The sequence below is a fragment of the Ixodes scapularis genome, unplaced genomic scaffold (genome assembly GCF_016920785.2).
Source record: "Ixodes scapularis isolate PalLabHiFi unplaced genomic scaffold, ASM1692078v2 PGA_scaffold5__190_contigs__length_132052651, whole genome shotgun sequence".
Taxonomy (NCBI): Eukaryota; Metazoa; Arthropoda; class Arachnida; order Ixodida; family Ixodidae; genus Ixodes; species Ixodes scapularis.
The window spans coordinates 59,095,539-59,109,399 of record NW_024609880.1 but is presented as its reverse complement, the minus strand read 5'-3'; the positions used below and the strand labels follow the sequence as shown (position 1 = coordinate 59,109,399).

Sequence of the window (13,861 nt, the reverse complement as noted above, 5' to 3'; positions counted from 1 at the left end):
CTGTATTCATGACCATGTCCATAATTGTATCCACATTCCAGCTTATTTTTATTTTGACATTTGAGTTTTCCTCAGTACTTTTCTCAACATCTGTGCTTGTTGAACCGTACTCAAGTCCATACATCTTGTCTTTCGCTTTTACATTAATATATAGAACTATTGATGCCGAGTGAGAATTCAAGGTACCGAATCTGTCGTGCGAGCTAAATAAGAACCAATAAAAAGCTATACAAAGGAAATTTTGTTAAAGGAGGCTGTATGGGCATTAGAATAGCACATGCCATGCTAAAAAAAAAAAGATACAAATTCTTGTTAGGTATGCAAGGATGACAGTGTTGTGCTGTTTCTGATGTGTCACAAAAAACAAAAAAAAATCAGTGCCATACAGTGTTCCTTATGGAAGTACAAACTGTTGAATTCGAAGCCCAGAAATTTTATTCAAGAATGTTCCTCAATACAAATGTATTTTGAGATCTGAGCCACTGACTGATACATGACTATGTGGCAAACATTCATTTTCATGTGCATTATAGTTTACTAGATCTAGTCTGCATTGATTTATTGCATTCATGCTGAAACTGGGAGGGGTTCTCTGGGTATGAATAAAGAGATAAACATTTCTTGATATCAAAACATTTGAGAACGGACAAAAGGAAGGATCTGAGAACGGTATCTTAGATTCTCTTCTTTTTCTTACCGTATATCTAATGTTCACTTTATTTCACCTGATGCATTTAGTTTTTAGCGCAGCTGTTAGCACCCGTTTCCGCGTTTCGCGGCGTCGCTGTCGGCGTAACCGCCCAACTAAACTTGGCAGGAAATTGAATTAATGTTGTGGTCATGTGACGTTAATATTTCCGCTAAGTCTAGCTGAGAAACTGAATTTTTTTATGGATGACGTGACACGGTCATGCGACGTCATTTTCCCCGCTACTTTTAGCGGAAAAACTGCATTTGTGTTGAGGTCATGTGACATCAATTTCCACGCTAAATTTAGTGCGAAACTTAACCCGCTAAATTTAGTGGGGAAATTTTCCCGCTAAATTCAAGGAAATTTCCCCCTAAATGGGAGGGAGCAGAAGAGGAGGAGGGGAGGGGAAGGAGGGGCATACCCTCCCATCTTCCTCTTTGAGAGCTGTACTGTATTTTCTCATTACAGAGAATTGTAAACGTCTCATATTTCATCTCATGTTTTTTCAACTTTTATATTGCAGGTGCGCTTGCAGCACAAATCTGGGTTGTGCTGATCCTCTACGCACAAGTTAGGAACTCCTGAGTGACAAGAGTGGGAGTTTGGTCTGACAGCTCAAGGGACACCATTGTTCAGTATTGAATTTTTAATTATCTTCTTTTGAGCAAAGTTAAGCTTTGCTGCATGCAGTTCTTCTAAAAATAAATACCTGCTACCAAATTTACCAGGTCACGACATTTTGCCTCTGCTCTTAGCGCTCCTGGTGAGCCTCGGATAAGCGCTTACTGGTGTGCAAACATCATAATTGTTTGAAACCACTCACTGATGTAGAGACTCATTGACATCCAGCATTCCAATGAAACGCTGGATATCCACAAGTCTTTCTTGAACAATGCAAGCGGGAAAGGAACCATACAATCATATTGTATTGGGGGACATTCTACAGAGTGTTTTTTTGTATATTTTACAGATTTTCTTTAAAAAAAGCCGTAAAAGCTACATTTACGCAGTCTGTACACGTGAGTTATATGGCCAGGGCGGCATAGTATAAAAGGCTAATTTGTAATGATCAGTCGGCTTATTACAGAGATGTGCCAGACTTCTTTCAGAAAACTAGATGGAGGTTCATTCTCGCATGGTTTTATCCCGCGAATCTGAATATCCCGTTGGTTTTCTACAAAGATATAACTAAACGTGAGAAAACACAAAAAAAAAAACATCCTACCAATAGTGACATCGTAAGAAGACCTTTCAGCCGCCAAGTGTGTCTCGCTTAAGGGCCGCGCGTCCAGTCGCAATTTTTCTAGGTATATTCTCCCGCATTGGCACCAGTCGTGACACATTTTTCTGCCCCTTTAAAAAATAGCATGTGCGTGCATAGCTTTCATAGGCGCTGAAGATGCGTGAACAAAGATTTTGAAAGCTGCTCTTGTGACGTCGCTCTCTAGGGAAGTGCTTTCAAAGCGCTTTAAAAATGACTCTATGCAGCCTCGATTAATTAAATTAGCAAATAATTTTGATATTTGAGATTCTGGAGGTCAAATGAAGAAGATTTAAAAGTGTTTTCTCAAATACAAAACCGCTTCAACCTCTCTCTTAAGTATAGTATGTTCCTGAAATTTTTAATCAGTGAAAATAGACCCATGGTTCCAATTAGAAACTTTTAAGCATCATCAAAACACACTAAATCAATTTTCTTTGTGAAGATATAAGACAAGAGCAGCATTTTATGGTGTTCTAAAAAAATGGTCAATTTGGACGCGTTTCCAGACTTCGGTTTCTTACCAGAGCGCATCTTTGCACCTACGGTCCTGCTGCCCGGTGGCCGCAGTGCGAAGCCGCCCCCTCGCCTCCCTCGTAGGATGGAGGGAAGCAAGGCGCACGTGTGTTGCGCGTCTAAGCCCCTGGGGAACAGGACTGTGGGCGCAAAGATGAGCTCTGATAAGAAACTGAAACCTAGAAACTCGTCCAAATAAAGCATTTTTACGTAACGCGTAAAATGCTACCCCTGCATTATATCCTTCTAAAAAGAGTTGATTTTGTGGTTTTCAGTGACTCAGCAAGTTTCCAATAGAAACCATAGTTTCATTTTCACTAATTAAAAAGTTAATTAACAAATTGTATTTAATTATCTGACTGATCGTTACGACTAGGTCCCTTACGTACGCCTGGCCATATAACTCGCCTGCACAAATCGCATTAATTTAGCTTTCACGACCTTTCTAAACATATATGTAAAGCTTAAAACTAAATTGCCGTGTACAACAGTGAAAAGGCGAAACCACCATGTTGGAGGCATATGGCTCCAACATGCCGGTATCGCCTTTTCGCTGGTATAGGATATCCCATATTACGTTATCCATGTATGGTTCCGTCCGCCTACATGGTTCCGCCATAATCCACTACGCCGGTATAGGATGTCCCATAATACGACACGCGTGTATGGTTCCGCCTACCTGTATCTTTCCGCCGTAATCCACTATACTGGAGCTGCCTTTTCGCTTGTATAGGATGTCCCATATTACGGTTACGCTTGTATGAGCCTTTTCCATCATCTTTCCATCATCGATATTTTCCAACAGGGTAAAGAAGAGATTTTATAAGATTTCATTTTTTTTAGTGAACTAGAAGTGAGGTGTTGGCCACAATACTTTTTTTTCTTCTCTAAAGACTAAAAATTTAATCGCTTGTATTTTATTTTCTAAGCCTCGTTTCGTTGCGTCTTATATAAATGCCGAAACTTGCAGTTCAAGCCGAAATGGCCATATTGAGAGCCTGTTTTTAACTTTTTTTTACTTTTTTACTTCTTCGGGGTTGCGATCACTTGCTTTTTGTTCGGAACGCATACCGGATAGGAGGACATCGTGGCTGGGTGCGAGGCTAAACGAAAAAGGTGTATATTGTGCGGGAAAAGATTGCCACAAGCAATGCTCACAATGACGCTTAGAAGATTGACGTAGTCGCTCTTATGACGTCATCACTATCTTGCCAGCCCGCCGTCGTCCTTATTGGGTGCGACAACAAACTTAAATGCATCTTAGTACTACCAAAATACATTTAAGTTCAATGGGTAAGCGACGTCACTGTTTTTCGTTTTCATCGTTTAAGAGCCATCCCGTCTGAATTGTTATATCAGTAAATACGACAGACAATGCTGACAGCTGGGTGTACGCATTCCCAAGCTCGGGGACCAGGCCTGCGTTTGTCGGCAGTTACCTGGACAGATCGAAATAGAGTAAAATTAAGACTTCAGAATTATTTTATAACGTAAAGAGGATACGGATGCCTAGAAGTCAGGATAACACGCACTTCAACTGAATAAAACGTGCTTTCAGGAGTGCGTTGAAGACCTTCGGGCGCCATCTCACACTGTCGGCGCTTCGCTAGGGAAGACCGGCGTGCGTAGCCGACAGGGCGGGCGCCACGGTCGGAGAGGCTCATCTTTAAAACAAATAATCTCTCCGCAACAACAAAAAGTACTTTTCTCATATTTTGATACGTTAAACAGAGGAGGTGAATCGGCTATTTCAAAAGTTCCGGGCACCGCTGCCCACATTGATTTTACTGGCTCTTAACGTGGCCGTCACTGCCTAAACTGGAGATTTCGGCATTTATTTATGACGCTACAAAGCACCGAAATCAAAGTTGACTAAAAAAATAAAGAAATATCATTAAGTCTCCTCCTTTCGGAGCTCCTATCAGGGCTCAAAACAGCGTATATAAATATTTTTATTATAACGCAAGATATGAATTATTGTTAGGTAACTAGGCGCTAAACTAATATATAACATGGAAATAAAATAATATAAATAAAATAATATATAACATGGAAAATAAATTATACACACTGGGAGTTTTTTTAGACTTTAAAAAAGCATTCGACACGATTCAACACCAAATTTTGTTAAGTAAACTTCAACTGTACGGAATACGAGGAGTAGCTTTGGCTTTAATAAAACATTATCTAACAAATCGCCTTCAATTCGTCAAAGTTAACAACTCTCTCTCAACCACGTTGGAAGTAAAATATGGTGTCCCTCAAGGTTCTATCCTAGGCCCCTTGTTGTTCCTCCTTTACATAAACGACATTACTGCTATTCCTAGATCTCCAGAACTGATTATATACGCAGATGATACGAACGCATTTTTCGCCTCTGCCTCCAAAGCATCCCTAGAGTCAATGGCAAATAGCTATCTCGCTGAATTAGCAGTGTGGCTTAATAGAAATAAACTGCAACTAAATTCTAAGAAAACCAAGTATATAATTTTTGCTCCAATAAACAAACATGATAATACTCCAATAACTCTGTATTTCGAAAACACGATTATAGAGCAAGTCCCCGAACAAAAACTTTTAGGCGTTTGGTTTAACCAGGAGCCTAGCTGGAATGCACATGTAAATAAGTTGACTGCTGAGCTTTCTCAGGCAGTTGGATGTTTGTATAAAATAAGAAACCTGATTCCTACATGGTTAAAAAAACAAATTTATTACTCTCTTTTTTACTCAAAGTTATGCTACTGTATTTTAGTATGGGGCACCACCACGCTCACAAACTACAATAAGATTCTTAAATTACAGAAGAGAATTTTGCGGTTATTTGAAAGTTACACGGGAAATATGCAAGACCTTCCAACTGAGCCACTCTTTAAAAAACATGGTATACTCAAGGCTAACCAAATTTATGATTTCAAGTTAATGCAACGTATCAAAACTGAGAAACTTTATGATAAAAATACAAGTGATGTAGAGCACAGATACACCTTTCGGCACTCTTTAAGACGACCCCCACAGATTCGAACAAATTACGGAAAGCAAACTAAAGATTATCAGGTGACCAAATTATTAAATTCAATTGGGACCTTCGTGGATTTTAATAACTCCTTTTCTAAATTTAAAAAAGAGCTGAGGACACTCTTGGTGGGCAGTGACACTGTTTTATAGCCATTTTTATACATGTACAATTTGATGGTTCTTATTTTTTGAACTTGTGAAAAAGTTTCTTTCACAATCTATATTACTAGTTGCGATCCTCATGATGATGTATTATAAAGCTATGACATTATTTGAATTGCTGATTGTTATACAACTGCATGAGTGTTTACTATACAGTGTACCGTATGTACGAACTGCAAAGGGGACAGAGACCTTCGTCAGGCATTTTCTGCCTTTAGTCTCTGTTCCCCTTTCGGTTGATCCGAAAGAAATAAAGACTTCAATTCAATTAAACTGAATTTCTGTGGTAAACAACAGTTTCTTTCAAATTTTTTCTTAACTACGAAAGTTTTGTGCAATTTCCTGAAATTCAGAGAATGATATCAGCAAAAATAAAATAATTGTGTTTTCACACCAAGAAATATTGCTTGGGGTTCAGGGGTTTCTTTATCCAAATAATTTTGTTTTTTGTACATATCCCAGAGATAAAAAAATAATGCCGCGTCTCCTTTGGCATGGATGACCTCCTGCTATAAACATTTTCACAAAAGCAAGCAAGCACTGTCGCTTGATGATATCTCTTTAATTACGTTTAATTTGATTATTTCCTGAGTGAAATGAGTGACAAGGAAACAACCGTGGGCTTGTTATCTTTTTCTGTTGAGAAAGAAAAATGCCAGTACCGATGGCGGATGTCATTTTGAGAGACTCGGCTGCTTTGCGCACGTGAAACATCATTGATATATAAAAATATTGCACAAAAAAGGAGCTAAAAGGGCGACACAAAAGACGAATTCGTCTTTTTCGTCTCATTTCTTTTTTTACGCTATTTTTATACAGCAGAACTCACCAACACGCCCAAGCATCGTTATTAACATCACTGCTCTTTATTTTATTATCCCGAAATAGGTTTAACACTGGCCTTCTACCTCTCAAAGGTGGGCTACCTCACCCCCACACTTGAATGACCTTGAGACGCCTAGTTTTTTCATTGTCACCAGAAAAATGCAGTCAATTGTAAAACTGAAAATAAAAATTTCATTGCGCGAACCTATTCAAGTCACTAACACGAATGGGGCATTATATGCCTTCCTACAGTGACAAAAACGTGACTTATGCGAAGTCACGATCCAAGTAACCGAGAACATTTGAAACACAAATATGCGATGCGTTCTGATCATCTACAGAAACTTTCCAGAGGATCAACAAAAAAAAAACGAAGAGCTGCGTTTTGAGGGTTTATACTCCGTGACTTTACGTGGCACCCGCGTGTATTGCCACTCTGCTGCGAAGACAGAAACGTAAGCACCTGCAGCATTAGCTATCATATCGAGTATGCGCTTGCCACGCGTAGTTAGCGCTTAATGAATCTAAACGTAATACTCCCTAAAGAGGAGAGAAGCGCAAACTTATTTCCTACTATGCGATTGCAGTGATGTTGAGGGCTGGCAGACAATATATACGGTCCTTCTAACATTAAGAGTGTAAAACTGCCTCAGAAGTATCGACTAACTTTTACCCTTCACTTACTCAACTAGCTTTTAGTTTGAATAGCTTACTTTAATTTTTTGAAATTACGGGTATCGCCTGCAGATGAAATGTATATATCCACTTTTGCTTAATTGTTTGATTTGTTTCTTTTATATGTCATTTCGAATATGCATGTTAATGTTTAACTTTCAAAGTTTATAAGTGCACAAACTGTTTCAGCACTATTTGGCGTTGGCTTCATCTGTTGCTCTACCTTTCAAAGTGAGCGTAAAAAAATCTTTATATGTTTTATTTTTCTTGGTTAAGCACCAACGTAGTGCATCCCGATTATGTGAAAAGTCCGTCCATGTGGAGGACGGCTCGTTTAGCTGACAAAGTGGGCTCCAGTGAAGGATTAGCGCATGGCGCTAAGTGTCTGTTGAAGGCAAACACTTAAATATCAGTGAAGACTTAGTACTCATTCTTAAGATTTCTTTACTAATATGTCGCCTCTTTTAGGCCTTCTTGACCTGACCAAGAGTGTAGGCGAGTGGAGCTTGGCCCACAGCGTATCCGACGTGAGCAGGGACGACGGCATACCCAGAGGGAGCATGACCCACGGCGTATCCAACGGTAGCTTGCCCCGCGGAATACGCAGCAGGAGCAGCCTGGAGAGCCTGAACTACGGGGGCAGCGTGAACGGTTTGCACGGTGAGTGGGGCGGGCTGGAAGGCATTCACGACATATGGCGCAGCATGGACTGCTTGAACCGCGACCGGGGCAGGGCGGGGGACATTTGCAACGGCAGCAGCTGGGCGAACAGCCTTCACGACAACTTCGGCGGTCTTGAGGGCCGCGGGATGTGGGCCCTCAACAGCGGAGGACACAACGGGGGCATCAGCGGGGTTGGAGCTCTTGGTGCCCGGCTCGTTCGTCTCCACGGTGGCGTGGAAGCCGTCGGCGTTGGCGACGTACTTCACGGTGCGGAAGACACCCGCGGCATCGGTTTAACTATACGAGCCGACCTTGTTGTTGTTCGCGTCGCCGGTCTCTTCACGGGCCAGGCGGGTGCCGAACTCGTCGGTGTTGTCGTAGGCGAAGCTGTATGGCTGCGCTGGCTGCGTGCATAATGGGTACATGTAAGTGGAGAAAAAAGAGGTATGCGAAGGGAAAAGTGTTACACTGAAATCTAGCACGCACTAGAGAATGTTCGCAAAATGATTTCGCCGTTCCGCAACGTCCTCCGCAACCCACTTTGAGATTGAGAAGTGCACAGTCAAGAGTAGAGGCGCACATGAGCACATACGTTTTCTACATATAGTACGTGAATAAAGAAAACGGCCCTCCAGAACATCCTGATACTTTGCGCTCTTTAAAATGTATTTTGTTTGAAGAGAGCGGTGTTGTTTCGTGATAATTTTGAGACTTGGTGATACAAAAAATTAATATTTATGCATGCAGAATATTTGAATTCCTATTAAAACTATTTTCATTAAGTGGATCTACCGCTTATTATTTAAAGGATTTACCGCATATCAATAGGTATGTGGTGGAGAAAACGCATATATTGCACATGGCGGATATTGAATGCCAAATAACCGTCAAAAGTGTGCTAATCATGCACACCGAATACTTCCCGCATAGTGGTAGTCCTGGTTGGGCATTCTCGACCAGACAAGTGGTTTTGATTGCGGCGCCTCAGTTTTAATAAAAACACCTTTACAGCTCTCACTTCTTCACGATAACTGTATCGAGCTTTGCACATGTTCAGCGATGCTCAAATTTCATGTTTCTGAAACAATTCCGAAACATAATTTATATCAATAATTTGCTTACTCTTACAATTTAGATATTAGCAATATATAAATATCCGTTAATCAGACGTCTAATCCTGATAGAAATCGCCTCTTCAAAAAGAAAAGAGCCCCTATATGAACTATCATTACTGAGAACTATTTCAGAGAAACAACCTCGGCGAAATATCATACACTATTTCAGATTGGCCATAGAATTTCCCATTCACATATGTTATACTCACATCTTCGACAGCAATCTGCGAAGCTGCGTAGGTGCAGAAGCAGAACAGAAGCACCTGTAATGAGATAATTACTGTGTTAGCTTAAATTCCACCAAGCAACGCCACTATGGTCTTGTAGAATATCCGACTTTGTGTAAAAGGACTGAAGGTCCTTAATGCTATTCACCTTGGAGAACATAGCTGAAGCTAGTAAGGTCCTCTTGCTGAAACAGTCAAGTGAATTTAGTAGAGAGGTACACAGCACCAAGGCATTTATACCTCGTGCAGTGCTATGCAAATACCTTTGTGCGTAAAGTATTTGATTATTTAATCAAGTTAAAAATGCGGCCAACCCATTTTGTTGATTTTGACCTAAGTGCAGTTGCAAAAGCGGAATTCTTTGGTAGGAAACTGATAAAAGCCCGGAATTTTATTTTAAAGAAAGAAAAAGGACGCAAAGTCCAACATGTTTCGTCACCGCCAGTTGACAAACTTGTTATAAATCTTTACTCTCTACGAGTTTTGAAATTACAGATGTGCTCGGACCCTTGAAGCATATAATTGAGCTTACGTAAATGCTTCCACGCGTATTCTTGTATTTATTTTATATTTTGAATTGGGTGAAATACCTGAATGTTTTTGTGCTCGTCAGTCATATTTCGAGGCTCATTTATGTATCTTAGGGATATGTCAAAATCTTTATGAAATTACGAAAATAGTCCCTGAAGAAGAGGAACAAGAGGGACAAAGATAAAAAACAAATCTCCAAACACAGCTAGGTGACTGGTGAGCGACCAAGAAAGTCCGCCTGGTCCGGTCACTCACCAGTCACCTAGCTGTATTTGGAGATTTGTGCTTGTCTTTTGTCTCTCTTGTTCCCCTTCTCCAGGGATTATTTTCGTCATTCTTATACAGCTCGCTTGCAGCTTTGAATTTGATTGCATTATAATTCATAAAATTGCATCAATATGGCGTATTTCTCCTTATCTTTGTCGTTTAATTGTTTAACGCAGTCGTTTAATGCTTTATTATTTTTGTTTATTTACACATACTACTAACCGTCTTTTGGAGATTGTGGTAGGAGCGGTTAAACGAGTTATTCGCATATGAAACTACAAAAAATCCGGAAAAAAGACGCGAACATTCTCAGTAGATTTGTAAGCGAAAATTTCACAACAAACATTTCCCTGAACAACTTCCCAAAGCGTTGACAAATAAATCAGATGGTGTCAAATTTGCATGTGCTTCAGAAAGGGTATTTGATTCCTTCATGGTACTTGGAAAAACAAGAATTTCGACGAGGTACTATAACACAGAAAGGGAAGGGAAAGAATTCTTGGTGCAAAAAAAAGCCGAGGAGGTAAATAGTTTGCTGTATCTATCTTAAAATCACTAATTAACATACAGCATAGAGACTAATTTTGTCGCGCTCTCGACGCCCAGTTAATAAAAAAAATTAAATTTAGCGATCCCGTAAAGTGGAGCAACCTATTCGTTTCTTTTGTATTGGTTGCATATGAAGTGCAGTTCAAATCCCTCCACCGCCTCTAATTTGTCAACTTTAGTAGCTGTGTGCGGATCCCAAACTTAAGAAGCATATTCTAACAGGTTTTACCTGATTTTTTGTATGCAGTGAGCTTTATATAAAAAGAGTGATTCAAATCACGCTTCATGTACCAAAGGTTGTCATAAGCTTCACAAACAGCGTAGTTAACATTTAAATTCCACTTTAAATCCGCATAAAAAAACTTTTATGAGCACAAAATGAACCACGATAATACATGAATATACAAAAAATATTCTTGCTTACCATGATATCACTTTTCTAGAAAAAATAAACTGTGAAATTTGTTTTTTTTTAATTAACTTGCGCAAAGTCCTTGTAATCCCAACACGACGCAAGGTAATTCTTGCGTCGTGTTCCCTTAGAATGCAGCAGGCAAGACATATTTTATTGTGTTGAATATTTAACTCAGAACAGTGGCCTGAACGGGATTATAGTTCAGAAGTAAAAGTTGGAGTTGTCTATAGCGCAAGCGAGAGCGAAAGTGTCGGTTGATAATTCATTTTCTCGGCAGCCGGATATCCTAAGGTTGTGCTCTCCTTTTTATGAACTACTGTAACGCCGCCTTCAATGTCGCCAGACAAAAGAGCGCTTGAAAGGCTCAACACAGTGACGCCTACGCAGTTTGGTTTTGGCACACCACAGGTCCTCGATCACTGTGATTTTCCAAATTGTAGCCCTCTTGAATTGACATTTTTGTTCTCCTGGGATATTGTTTTTTATATATAATTTTCAATATTCGTGCTGTTAAAACTCTAGATTCGTATGTTGGAATAACAGATTGTGGCCTGAATAAAAGAATATTATCCTGAGGTAATAATAACTGCTTTTTCTGTGCTGATATGGTACTAAGGTTTTGAGCAGCTCGAAACGAATTTCACAAATCTAAAACTAGGGGCAGTTTAAGAACATACGCCATTATGGATATCACCTAGCATCTATGTAAAATATCGCGTATGTACTCCCCTTGATTTTCCTTTGCCTGTCGAGGGTTTAATTACGCGTCATCAAGTTTCCCATCTATAGCTGCGTTTAGTTTTGCGAGTTCAAAGTACGTAAACAATAAAATGAGGCTTGAGGAGAAGGACCCTTGATGAACAGGCCGAGTTGAATACACGCTCTTGTCTTTTTGTGAGGGGAAATCTGAAGGCTATGGTAGAGCAGGTATGCACTATAGCGTTATGCTCAGCTAGAGTTGCACTATGATCTGCATAGTTTTGCTGGCTTTTTTATCTGCAGATTGTGCATGGTTACGTAATAATAGCACTTTGTAAAACGAAAACGTTGGCTTTTAAAACAACTCCTGAAAAAAAGGTTTACGAAATCAAATTTTATTTTATATTTCGAAACACTGTCTGACCACCATTGGGGACTGTTTCAGAAAAGGTTCTTGTCCAACTGAAAGACGCATGTAAATGCAACAAAAATACATTAAAATAGGGGAAAGTATGGTGCCCCATCGGAACCGCGGAAGAGTTTCCGCCCCCTGGTTACGAGAAATTGCGTCAATACACCTCTCAGTACCAACACAATACTTTTCTCATGTCACGTGGGAGAGGAATATTGGGTAGGGCCCAGTATTCAGGATTAGAGTCCTACTAAACTAATGCCCGTATAATACCCAACACGTCTTGGCAAACTAAACATTAACCGAATCGTTTTTTTTTTCTTTCTTTGTGTGTAAGTGGGGAGAAAGAGTGGAATCTCTTGTGCAGCCTTTTTGTTGCAAAAGACTATAAGTCTGTAATTTTACCAGTCACCAAAGAGGGAAACCATATTGCGTTTGTGATAGCGCGTTAAAGAGACGTCGGTTTGGAACAACGTAAACTCTTCCTGACGAGCCCTAATCTTCTTCCTAGCTCAGTGACGCCCTAAGACACTTGTTAGGGCCAAGGAGCACAAAGAGGGCTCCAAAGCAGGGGGGGGGGGGAGGGGGGATCTCACGCTGGCAGTCTACGTGCGTCTCACGTCGGTTTTGGAACTCGGGCACACGTCGCCCCGAATGGGCCTTTTCCAGGGTGTAAGATAGACAGGTGGGGAAACGGCCCACAGAAGCCTACCGCAGCACCGTGACCGGATTGTGTACCCATCTGCTTGCGGGTACCGCCGATTTGCGACAGATGGCGCTGCGGCGAGAAGAAAAAAATTGGAATTAGATTTGCATGAAACTTTATGGGAGAGTGCCGAAAATAAACCGAGAGCACGACAGTCCTCCATAGAAAATCCACGAGAAACCATCTCCGTCCCTTTAGCCGGTCGCAACCGGTCACCCACCCGGAGTCAGAGTTCGCGGTGCTCCACATAGATGGCGCCACAAAAAAAGAGAAAACCGAGAGGGACACAATTCGCTCGCTCATTTGGCTCTCGTTTCCCCGCCTGTCTATGGCTGTGTTCCAAAACTTACTCGATTCGACCCCAGAGTAAAGGTTTCGCACCGTGGCGTTTCAAAACTTACTCGAGCTTACTCGATGACGTCACAACTCGCGTTTCAGAAGCGGGTTGTTTACTCCGGAGTAATTACTCGCGCTACCCTCCTCGATCGGGGGGTAACGTCGGATCAAATCGAGTAAATGGGTCACGTGATCTGCTCGTCGTCTGCTTTCTGCGCTAACAGCCGTCAAAGCTCGTTTGCGTTGTTGCGTTCGGTGACAGATTGCAAGAATGGCTGAGAACTCGACGCCGTCGTTTTTGTGCGGTTATTGCGACATGTCTTTCTCAACTCATGAGTTAGCTGTGCAACACATTCACAGCGTACATCTTGCGCGAACAGGTATGCACATATTTCTCAGTAGCAATTTCTCTGCATCCTCGCTCTCAGCGTTGGAGTGAACTCGCTGTTCATGCTTTCAAGATTGAAGGCGTTCGACACTGACCGGATTACTTAGTTATTAAAAAGGATACGTCAAATGAAGCCCTATATTACAGGGACCCGACGTTTCGAGGCCTACTCGGACTCTTTTTCAGGTGTGACTGCATGAATTTGCTTTGCTCTGGATAGAATAGAATAGAATAGAATAGTTTATTCCAGGTTTCTTTCAAAAATACATTTTCCAGAATCGTCTCACTTAAGCACATGTGTGCGTAAGTGAGACGATCTACTTCTTCGTCTAGGGTGGTGTTTTTCTTTTTGCATCGGTGATGTGACGAAGCCCGTTTACGTATGCGGATGGTAAAGCACCGAGGGAT

At 40.9% G+C, this 13,861-nt stretch overlaps 1 pseudogene; it reads right to left on the bottom strand.

The window, feature by feature from the left end:
• Nucleotides 1-7,609: 7,609 nt before the first annotated feature.
• LOC120840980 lies at nucleotides 7,610-9,767 on the bottom strand (annotated as a pseudogene).
• Nucleotides 9,768-13,861: the final 4,094 nt, after the last annotated feature.